This window comes from Dendrobates tinctorius, unplaced genomic scaffold, assembly GCF_039654945.1.
Source record: "Dendrobates tinctorius isolate UK_male_01 unplaced genomic scaffold, ASM3965494v1 ptg000301l, whole genome shotgun sequence".
NCBI lineage: Eukaryota > Metazoa > Chordata > Amphibia > Anura > Dendrobatidae > Dendrobates > Dendrobates tinctorius.
The window spans coordinates 30243-41890 of record NW_027361968.1 but is presented as its reverse complement, the minus strand read 5'-3'; positions in this window follow the sequence as shown (position 1 = coordinate 41890).

Below are 11648 nucleotides of genomic sequence, written 5' to 3'. Positions count from 1 at the left end.
CGCCTTTGTCAACATTTTTGTAAAATGTATTTGGGGCTTCATGTAGATATATTGTAACCAAATTAATGAAGCGGCTCGTAACAATGGCACAGACACAATAAGGGTCAGACCTAGGGACCAGGATCCGACCAGCTCCCCTAACACGGGAACCATGGAGAATGAGCGCTCAGGAACCATCGCTGGCAGAAAAAGTACCAGAGTCAAAGCTCCGTGAGTCCCTGCAGTGATGCTGGAGGGGACTGTACTGTATAGAAAGCATCCAGAAACAGATGTAACAGGGAGGTCATACACTCCACACAGAGGATACAATGTATACAGTGGCATGGAAAAGTTTGTGCACCCCTGGTCAAAATTACGTTATTGTGAACAGTTAACTCGCAGATGAAATGATCTCTAAAAGGCCTAAAGTTACAGATGACACATTTCTTTTGTATTTTATCTATATCTATAATTTTTTTTCATTTGAAAAATTACAAAATGGAAAATGGACCAATACAAGAGTTTTGGGCACCCTTGGAGATTCGTGTGGTCAGATATCTTTGATCAAGGTTTCAGACCATATTTAGCCTGTTAGGGTTGGGGTTTGTTCACTATCATCATTAGGAAAGGCCACGTGATGTAAATGTCCTAGCTCTATAAAAACTCCACCTCCTCTAACCTTGTGCCAAAACCCAGCAGCAGCCATGGGCTCTTCTAAGCAGCTGCCGAGCACTCTGAAAATGAAAATGGTGGTGGCCACAAAGCAGGAGAAGGCTATGAGAAGAAAGCAAAGCGTTTTCAAGTTGCCATTTCCTCAGTTCCAAACATAATTAAGAAATATCCATTACCAGTAACAGTGGAGGTCAAGATAAGGTCTGGAAGAACAAGCAAAATTTCAATGAGAGCTGCTTGTAAGATTGCTAGAGGGGCAAATCAGAACTGTCGCTGACTGCAAAAGACCTTCAGACTTAGTAGACCCTGGAGTTGTGATACATTGTTTTACTGTTCAGAGACACCTGCAAAAATATGGCCTTCATAGAAGAGTCATCAGAAGAAAAACTCTCCTGCACCCTCTCCATAAAATTCAGAGTCAGAAGTCTGCAGAAGAACATCTAAACAAGCCTGATGCATTTTGGAAACAAGTCCTGTGGACTGATGAGGTAAAATAGAACTATGGCCACAATGATCAAAGGTATGTGTGGAGCACAGAATTTCAGAAAAAGAACATCTCGCCAACCATTAAAGGGGTTGTCTACTACTAGGACAAGCCCTTCTTGAACTAAATATTTTGTCCTGATAAAATAACAAAACTTATACTCGCCTCCCATGCTGGCGCCTTTTCCACAGTGTCAGCATTTGCGGTCCTGGAGCTTTCGTGCGGTGTTGTGACAAGTGGTGCCCGGTGCCCAATCAGTGCTGGCGTCACTGTCTCCACCTTTGTACAGATTGAACATGAAGAATTCAGAGCGGCAGCTGCTCTCTGACATTTCATCTTCAACTTGCTTAGCTGTTCATAGTTAATAGTAATTACAACCCCTTTCCGACCTTAGAAGTTACGTCATAAGTCGCATTCCCGTTTGCTGCTGGCTCTGGCGATAAACCCACAATTTTTCCGGCACATGTCAGCTGATTTCATCAGCTGACATGTGCCCCTAACAGCGGCTGATGGAATTGTGATCCACCCGTGGCTATTAACATGTTAAATGCCGCTGTCAATCTCAGACAGCGGCATTTAACACGCTCACGCCGGAAGTGCGTCACTAATCCCGCCCAATGGCACCACATGAAATGACTGTGGGTAGGTCACCGATGGGTTGTCATGACAACCCGGGGTCTGCAGCAGACCCTTGTGGTTGTCATTTCCGGATAGCTATGAGTGCCGCCCGGTGGTCAACGCTCATAGCAAGTATTTCTGCTAAACATAGCAAAACTATTGAAGCAGGTAAAAAGTAAAAAAATATGCAGAGCATTCCAGAGGATTGGCGCAGCGCGGGAGAAGTCTTGGAGTCGGGATTCTGATAAAAAAAAAAAAATGAATTATGTTTTTTTTGTCACCGCAACATTACATTAAAATGCAATAACGGGCGATCAAAAGATTGTTTGTACACCAAAATGGTATCGATAAAAAAAAAAGCCTTCACCCAACCCCAGAACATGAAAAATGGAGACGCAACGGGAATCAGAAAATGGCGACTTTTTTATTTTTTTTAGAAACTTTGGATTTTTTTCACCGAGATAAATGAGAACCTAGCCATGTTTGGTGTCTATGAACTCGTAATGACCGGGAGAACGGTATATACTGTGCAGGAGACAGGATACAATGCATACGTCTTGCAGAAGTCTTCACACCCCGTTAAATTTTCCACATTGCTTCCTGTTCCTCCCACAAATGTGACGCAAGTTTTGAAGGAGAGAAAAGGAGACGTGCCAGTACGAAACGGTGGTTGTCCGCCATGTCGGCCGTTTCCTTCTGAAATCCCGGCACCTGTCAGCGTTACCGCACTATATGAGGTGACAACGGGCTGACCCTCCTTCAGATCGGGGAGTGCCGGCATTTCTCCTTTCTTCTCCTTGAAGGTTTGACACGTCTTTGATTTCGCACCACAGGGAAGAGGTTTGTGTAGGAGGCTGAGAATTCGCAATTCGGGGCAACTGACAGCGAGAAAAGGCTCCAGAATTGGTGCCGGACACTCTCATGATACAGCAACGAGGATCTGATGCTGGGATTGTCCTTATCTTACTACTGAAAACCATAAATCTGCCAGTTGTGACATTGTGCATTAGTATTCAGCCCCCTGTAGTCTGATGACCCAAAATAAAACCCTGAGTGACCGATCGCCCGCAGAAGTCACATAATTGGTACACGGCGTCCCCCTGGGTGTGCTCTCTCCTCCGTATAACTACTGCTGCTCTGTGGAGGCCTCAGAGGTTTGTGTGAGAACATCAGGGATCAAACAGCGTCATGGAAACCAAGGAGCCCACCAGACAGGTCAGGGATAAAGGTGTAGAGAAGAGGAAAGCAGGGTTAGGTTATAGAAAATAGCCCAAGCTCTGAACATCTCATGGAGCACTAATCAATGCATCACCCAAACATGGAAGAAGTACAAAACCTTCAAACCTACCAAGACATGGCCGTCCACCTAACCTGACAGCCCAAGGATGAAGAACAATAATTACAGAAGCAGCAGAGAGGCCCATGGTCACAGAAGGAGCCGCAGATGCACAGGTCAAGGGGAGAACCTACTGTCCACAGGACGACTGTCAGGGCTCACACCGGCGAGGAGCCAGCGTATAACTCATGCTGATTAATGATGAGCGAGCGTGCTCAAGTCTCTGAGGGTGCACGACAGCTACAACGCAAGCAGGGACGGTCTAACAAACAGGCAATCACCACATGTGGTGTCTGTCTATAGGCTGCGAATCACGCAGCAGCAAATCAAATATGCAGCCGCAGAGACTCACACTTATACTACGAGCACACCCGAGACACTCTGATGACACCGCAGACACTCCGATCACACCGCACACGCTCCGATCACACCGCACACGCTCCGATCACACCGCACACGCTCCGATCACACCGCAGACGCTCCGATCACACCGCAGACGCTCCGATCACACCGCAGACGCTTCGATCACACCGCAGACGCTTCGATCACACCGCAGACGCTTCCATCACACCGCAGACGCTCCCATCACACCGCAGACGCTCCCATCACACCGCAGACACTCCGATCACACCGTACACGCTCCGATCACACCGCAGACGCTCCGATCACACCGCAGACGCTCCGATCACACCGCAGACGCTCCGATCACACCGCACACGATCCGATCACACCGCCGACGCTCCGATCACACCGCAGACGCTCCGATCACACCGCAGACGCTCCCATCACACCGCAGACGCTCCCATCACACCGTACACGCTCCCATCACACCGCAGACGCTCCCATCACACCGCAGACGCTCCGATCACACCGCAGACGCTCCAATCACATCGCAGACGCTCCAATCACACCGCAGACGCTCCGATCACACCGCAGATGCTCCGATCACACCGCAGACGCTTCGATCACACCGCAGACGCTCCCATCACACCGCAGACACTCCGATCACACCGCGGACGCTCCGATCACACCGCGGACGCTCCGATCACACCCAGGATACTCTGATAACACCGCAGACGCCCCGATCGCACCGCAGACACTCCGATCACACCGTACACGCCCCGATCACACCGCGGACGCTCCGATCACACCGCAGACGCTCCGATCACACCGCAGACGCTCCGATCACACCGCAGACGCTCCTATCACACCGCAGACGCTCCTATCACACCGCAGACGCTCCAATCACACCGCAGACGCTCCGATCACACTGCAGACGCTTCGATCACACCGCAGACGCTCCCATCATACCGCAGACGCTCCGATCACACCGCGGACGCTCACACCGCAGACGCTCCAATCACACCGCAGACGCTCCCATCATACCGCAGACGCTCCGATCACACTGCGGACGCTCACACCGCAGACGCTCCAATCACACCGCAGACGCTTCGATCACACCGCAGACGCTCCCATCATACCGCAGACGCTCCAATCACACCGCAGACGCTCCAATCACACCGCAGACGCTTTGATCACACCGCAGACGCTTTGATCACACCGCAGACGCTCCCATCGCACCGCAGACGCTCCCATCGCACCGCAGACGCTCCCATCGCACTGCGGACGCTCCGATCACACGGCAGACGCTCCGATCACACCCAGGATACTCTGATAACACCGCGGACGCTCCGATCACACCACAGACGCCCCAATCACACCGCGAACGCTCCGATCACACCGCAGACGCTCCCATCGCACCGCGGACGCTCCCATCGCACTGCGGACGCTCGGATCACACCCAGGATACTCTGATAACACCGCGGACGCTCCGATCACACCGCAGACGCCCCGATCACACCGCGGACGCTCCGATCGCACCGCAGACGCCCCGATCACACCGCGGACGCTCCGATCACACCGCAGGCGCTCCGATCACACCGCAGACGCTCCGATCACACCGCGGACGCTCCGATCACACCGCGGACGCCCCGATCACACCGCGGACGCTCCGATCACACCCAGGATACTCTGATGACACCGCGGACGCTCCGATCTCACCGCAGACACTCCGATCACACCGCAGACGCTCCGATCACACCGCGAACGCTCAGATCACACCGCGGACGCTCCGATCACACCGCGGACGCTCCGATCACACCGCGGACGCTCCGATCACACCGCGGACGCTCCCATCACACCGCGGACGCCCCGATCACACCGCAGACGCTCCGATCACACCGCAGACGCTCCCATCGCACAGCGGACGCTCCGATCACACCGCAGACACTCCGATCACACCGTACACGCCCCGATCACACCGCGGACGCTCCGATCACACCGCAGACGCTCCGATCACACCGCGGACGCTCCCATCACACCGCGGACGCTCCCATCACACCGCAGACGCTCCCATCACACCGCAGACGCTCCCATCACACCGCAGACGCTTCCATCACACCGCAGACGCTCCCATCACACCGCAGACGCCCCGTTCACACCGCGGACGCCCCGATCACACCGCGGACGCCCCGATCACACCGCGGACGCCCCGATCACACCCAGGATACTCTGATAACACCGCGGACGCTCCGATCTCACCGCAGACGCTCCCATCACACCGCACACGCTCCCATCACACCGCAGACGCTCCCATCACACCGCAGACGCTACCATCACACCGCGGACGCTCCAATCACACCGCGGACGCTCCCATCACACCGCGGACGCTCCCATCACACCGCGGACGCTCCCATCACACCGCAGACGCTCCCATCACACCGCAGACGCTCCCATCACACCGCAGACGCCCCGATCACACCGCGGACGCCCCGATCACACCGCGGACGCCCCGATCACACCGCAGACGCTCCGATCACACCCAGGATACTCTGATGACACCGCGGACGCTCCGATCTCACCGCAGACGCTCCCATCACACCGCAGACGCTCCCATCACACCGCAGACGCTACCATCACACCGCGGACGCTCCAATCACACCGCGGACGCTCCAATCACACCGCGGACGCTCCCATCACACCGCGGACGCTCCCATCACACCGCGGACGCTCCCATCACACCGCGGACGCTCCCATCACACCACAGACGCTCCCATCACACCGCAGACGCTCCCATCACACCGCAGACGCTCCCATCAAACCGCAGACGCTCCCATCACACCGCAGACGCCCCGATCACACCGCAGACGCCCCGATCACACCGCAGATGCTCCGATCACACCCAGGATACTCTGATGACACCGCGGACGCTCCGATCTCACCGCAGACGCTCCCATCACACCGCAGATGCTCCCATCACACCGCAGACGCTCCCATCACACCGCAGACGCTACCATCACACCGCGGACGCTACCATCACACCACGGACGCTACCATCACACCGCGGACGCTACCATCACACCGCGGACGCTCCCATCACACCGCGGACGCTCCCATCACACCGCGGACGCTCCCATCACACCGCAGACGCTCCCATCACACCGCAGACGCTCCCATCACACCGCGGATGCCCCGATCACACCGCTGACGCTCCGATCACACCGCAGACGCTCCCATCACACCGCGGACGCTCCCATCACACCGCGGACGCTCCCATCACACCCAGGATACTCTGATGACACCGCAGACACTCCGATCACAACGTGGACTCCCCGATCACACCGCAGATGCCCCGATCACACCGCAGACGCTCCGATCACACCCAGGATACTCTGATGACACCGCGGACGCTCCGATCTCACCGCAGACGCTCCCATCACACCGCAGACGCTCCCATCACACCGCAGACGCTACCATCACACCGCGGACGCTCCAATCACACCGCGGACGCTCCCATCACACCGTGGACGCTCCCATCACACCGCGGACGCTCCCATCACACCGCGGACGCTCCCATCACACCGCGGACGCTCCCATCACACCGCGGACGCTCCCATCACACCGCGGACGCTCCCATCACACCGCAGACGCTCCCATCACACCGCAGACGCTCCGATCACACCGCGGACGCCCCGATCACACCGCGGACGCCCCGATCACACCGCGGACGCCCCGATCACACCGCAGATGCTCCGATCACACCCAGGATACTCTGATGACACCGCGGACGCTCCGATCTCACCGCGGACGCTCCCATCACACCGCGGACGCTCCCATCACACCGCGGACGCTCCCATCACACCGCGGACGCTCCCATCACACCGCAGACGCTCCCATCACACCGCGGATGCCCCTGATCACACCGCTGACGCTCCGATCACACCGCAGACGCTCCCATCACACCGCGGACGCTCCCATCACACCGCGGACGCTCCGATCACACCCAGGATACTCTGATGACACCGCAGACACTCCGATCACACCGTGGACTCCCCGATCACACCGCAGATGCCCCGATCACACCGCGGACGCTCCGATCACACCGCGGACTCCCCGATCACACCGCGGACTCCCCGATCACACCGCAGACTCCCCGATCACACGGCAGACGCTCCCATCACACCGCGGACGCTCCCATCACACCGCGGACACCCCGATCACACCCAGGATACTCTGATCACACCGCAGACGCCCCGATCACACCGCGGACTCCCCGATCACACCGCGGACTCCCCGATCACACCGCGGACTCCCCGATCACACCGCAGACGCTCCCATCACACCGCGGACGCTCCCATCACACCGCAGACGCTCCCATCACACCCAGGATACTCTGATGACACCGCAGACACTCCGATCACACCGTGGACTCCCCGATCACACCGCAGATGCCCCGATCACACCGCGGACGCCCTGATCACACCGCGGACGCTCCGATCACACCGCGGACTCCCCGATCACACGGCAGACGCTCCCATCACACCGCGGACACCCTGATCACACCCAGGATACTCTGATCACACCGCAGACGCCCCGATCACACAGCGGACTCCTCGATCACACCGCGGACTCCCCGATCACACCGCGGACTCCCCGATCACACCGCAGACGCCCCGATCACACCGCAGACGCCCCGATCACACCGCAGACGCCCCGATCACACCGCAGACGCCCCGATCACACCGCAAACGCCCCGATCACACCGCGGACGCTCCGATCACACCGCGGACGCCCCGATCACACCGCAGACGCCCCGATCACACCGCGGATGCCCCGATCACACCGCGGACGCTCCGATCACACCGCGGACACCCCGATCACACCGCGGACACCCCGATCACACCGCGGACGCCCCGATCACACCGCGGACGCTCTGATCACACCGCGGACGCTCTGATGACACCGCGGACGCCCCGATCACACCGCGGACGCTCTGATCACACCGCGGACGCTCTGATCACACCGCAGACACTCTGATCACACCGCGGACACTCTGATCACACCGCGGACACTCTGATCACACCGCAGACGCCCCGATCACACCGCAGACGCCCCGATCACACCGCGGACACTCTGATCACACCGCAGACGCCCCGATCACACCGCAGACGCCCCGATCACACCGCAGACGCCCCGATCACACCGCAGACGCCCCGATCACACCGCAGACGCCCCGATCACACCGCAGACGCCCCGATCACACCGCAGATGCCCCGATCACACCGCGGATGCCCCGATCACACCGCGGACGCTCCGATCACACCGCAGACGCCCCGATCACACCGCGGACGCTCTGATGACACCGCGGACGCCCCGATCACACCGCGGACGCTCTGATCACACCGCGGACGCTCTGATCACACCGCAGACGCTCCGATCACACCGCAGACGCTCTGATCACACCGCGGACACTCTGATCACACCGCGGACACTCTGATCACACCGCAGACGCCCCGATCACACCGCAGACGCCCCGATCACACCGCGGACACTCTGATCACACCGCAGACGCCCCGATCACACCGCAGACGCCCCGATCACACCGCGGACGCCCCGATCACACCGCGGACGCCCCGATCACACCGCGGACGCCCCGATCACACCGCGGACGCTCTGATCACACCGCGGACGCTCCGATCACACCGCAGACGCTCCGATCACACCGCGGACACTCTGATCACACCGCAGACGCCCCGATCACACCGCAGATGCCCCGATCACACCGCGGACACTCTGATCACACCGCAGACGCCCCGATCACACCGCAGATGCCCCGATCACACCGCGGACACTCTGATCACACCGCAGACGCCCCGATCACACCGCAGATGCCCCGATCACACCGCGGACACTCTGATCACACCGCAGACGCCCCAATCACACCGCAGACGCCCCGATCACACCGCAGATGCCCCGATCACACCGCGGACACTCTGATCACACCGCAGACGCCCCGATCACACCGCAGATGCCCCGATCACACCGCGGACACTCTGATCACACCGCAGATGCCCCGATCACACCGCGGACACTCTGATCACACCGCAGATGCCCCGATCACACCGCGGACACTCTGATCACACCGCGGACGCTCTGATCACACCGCGGACACTCTGATCACACCGCGGACACTCTGATCACACCGCAGACGCCCCGATCACACCGCGGACACTCTGATCACACCGCGGACGCCCCGATCACACCGCGGACACTCTGATCACACCGCGGACGCTCTGATCACACCGCGGACACTCTGATCACACCGCGGACACTCTGATCACACCGCAGACGCCCCGATCACACCGCGGACACTCTGATCACACCGCGGACGCCCCGATCACACCGCGGACACTCTGATCACACCGCGGACTCCCCGATCACACCGCGGACTCCCCGATCACACCGCAGACGCCCCGATCACACCGCAGACGCCCCGATCACACCGCAGACGCCCCGATCACACCGCAGACGCCCCGATCACACCGCAAACGCCCCGATCACACCGCGGACGCTCCGATCACACCGCGGACGCCCCGATCACACCGCAGACGCCCCGATCACACCGCGGATGCCCCGATCACACCGCGGACGCTCCGATCACACCGCGGACACCCCGATCACACCGCGGACACCCCGATCACACCGCGGACGCCCCGATCACACCGCGGACGCTCTGATCACACCGCGGACGCTCTGATGACACCGCGGACGCCCCGATCACACCGCGGACGCTCTGATCACACCGCGGACGCTCTGATCACACCGCAGACACTCTGATCACACCGCGGACACTCTGATCACACCGCGGACACTCTGATCACACCGCAGACGCCCCGATCACACCGCAGACGCCCCGATCACACCGCGGACACTCTGATCACACCGCAGACGCCCCGATCACACCGCAGACGCCCCGATCACACCGCAGACGCCCCGATCACACCGCAGACGCCCCGATCACACCGCAGACGCCCCGATCACACCGCAGACGCCCCGATCACACCGCAGACGCCCCGATCACACCGCAGATGCCCCGATCACACCGCGGATGCCCCGATCACACCGCGGACGCTCCGATCACACCGCAGACGCCCCGATCACACCGCGGACGCTCTGATGACACCGCGGACGCCCCGATCACACCGCGGACGCTCTGATCACACCGCGGACGCTCTGATCACACCGCAGACGCTCCGATCACACCGCAGACGCTCTGATCACACCGCGGACACTCTGATCACACCGCGGACACTCTGATCACACCGCAGACGCCCCGATCACACCGCAGACGCCCCGATCACACCGCGGACACTCTGATCACACCGCAGACGCCCCGATCACACCGCAGACGCCCCGATCACACCGCGGACGCCCCGATCACACCGCGGACGCCCCGATCACACCGCGGACGCCCCGATCACACCGCGGACGCTCTGATCACACCGCGGACGCTCCGATCACACCGCAGACGCTCCGATCACACCGCGGACACTCTGATCACACCGCAGACGCCCCGATCACACCGCAGATGCCCCGATCACACCGCGGACACTCTGATCACACCGCAGACGCCCCGATCACACCGCAGATGCCCCGATCACACCGCGGACACTCTGATCACACCGCAGACGCCCCGATCACACCGCAGATGCCCCGATCACACCGCGGACACTCTGATCACACCGCAGACGCCCCGATCACACCGCAGATGCCCCGATCACACCGCGGACACTCTGATCACACCGCAGACGCCCCGATCACACCGCAGATGCCCCGATCACACCGCGGACACTCTGATCACACCGCAGACGCCCCAATCACACCGCAGACGCCCCGATCACACCGCAGATGCCCCGATCACACCGCGGACACTCTGATCACACCGCAGACGCCCCGATCACACCGCAGATGCCCCGATCACACCGCGGACACTCTGATCACACCGCAGATGCCCCGATCACACCGCGGACACTCTGATCACACCGCAGATGCCCCGATCACACCGCGGACACTCTGATCACACCGCAGATGCCCCGATCACACCGCGGACACTCTGATCACACCGCGGACGCTCTGATCACACCGCGGACACTCTGATCACACCGCGGACACTCTGATCACACCGCAGACGCCCCGATCACACCGCGGACACTCTGATCA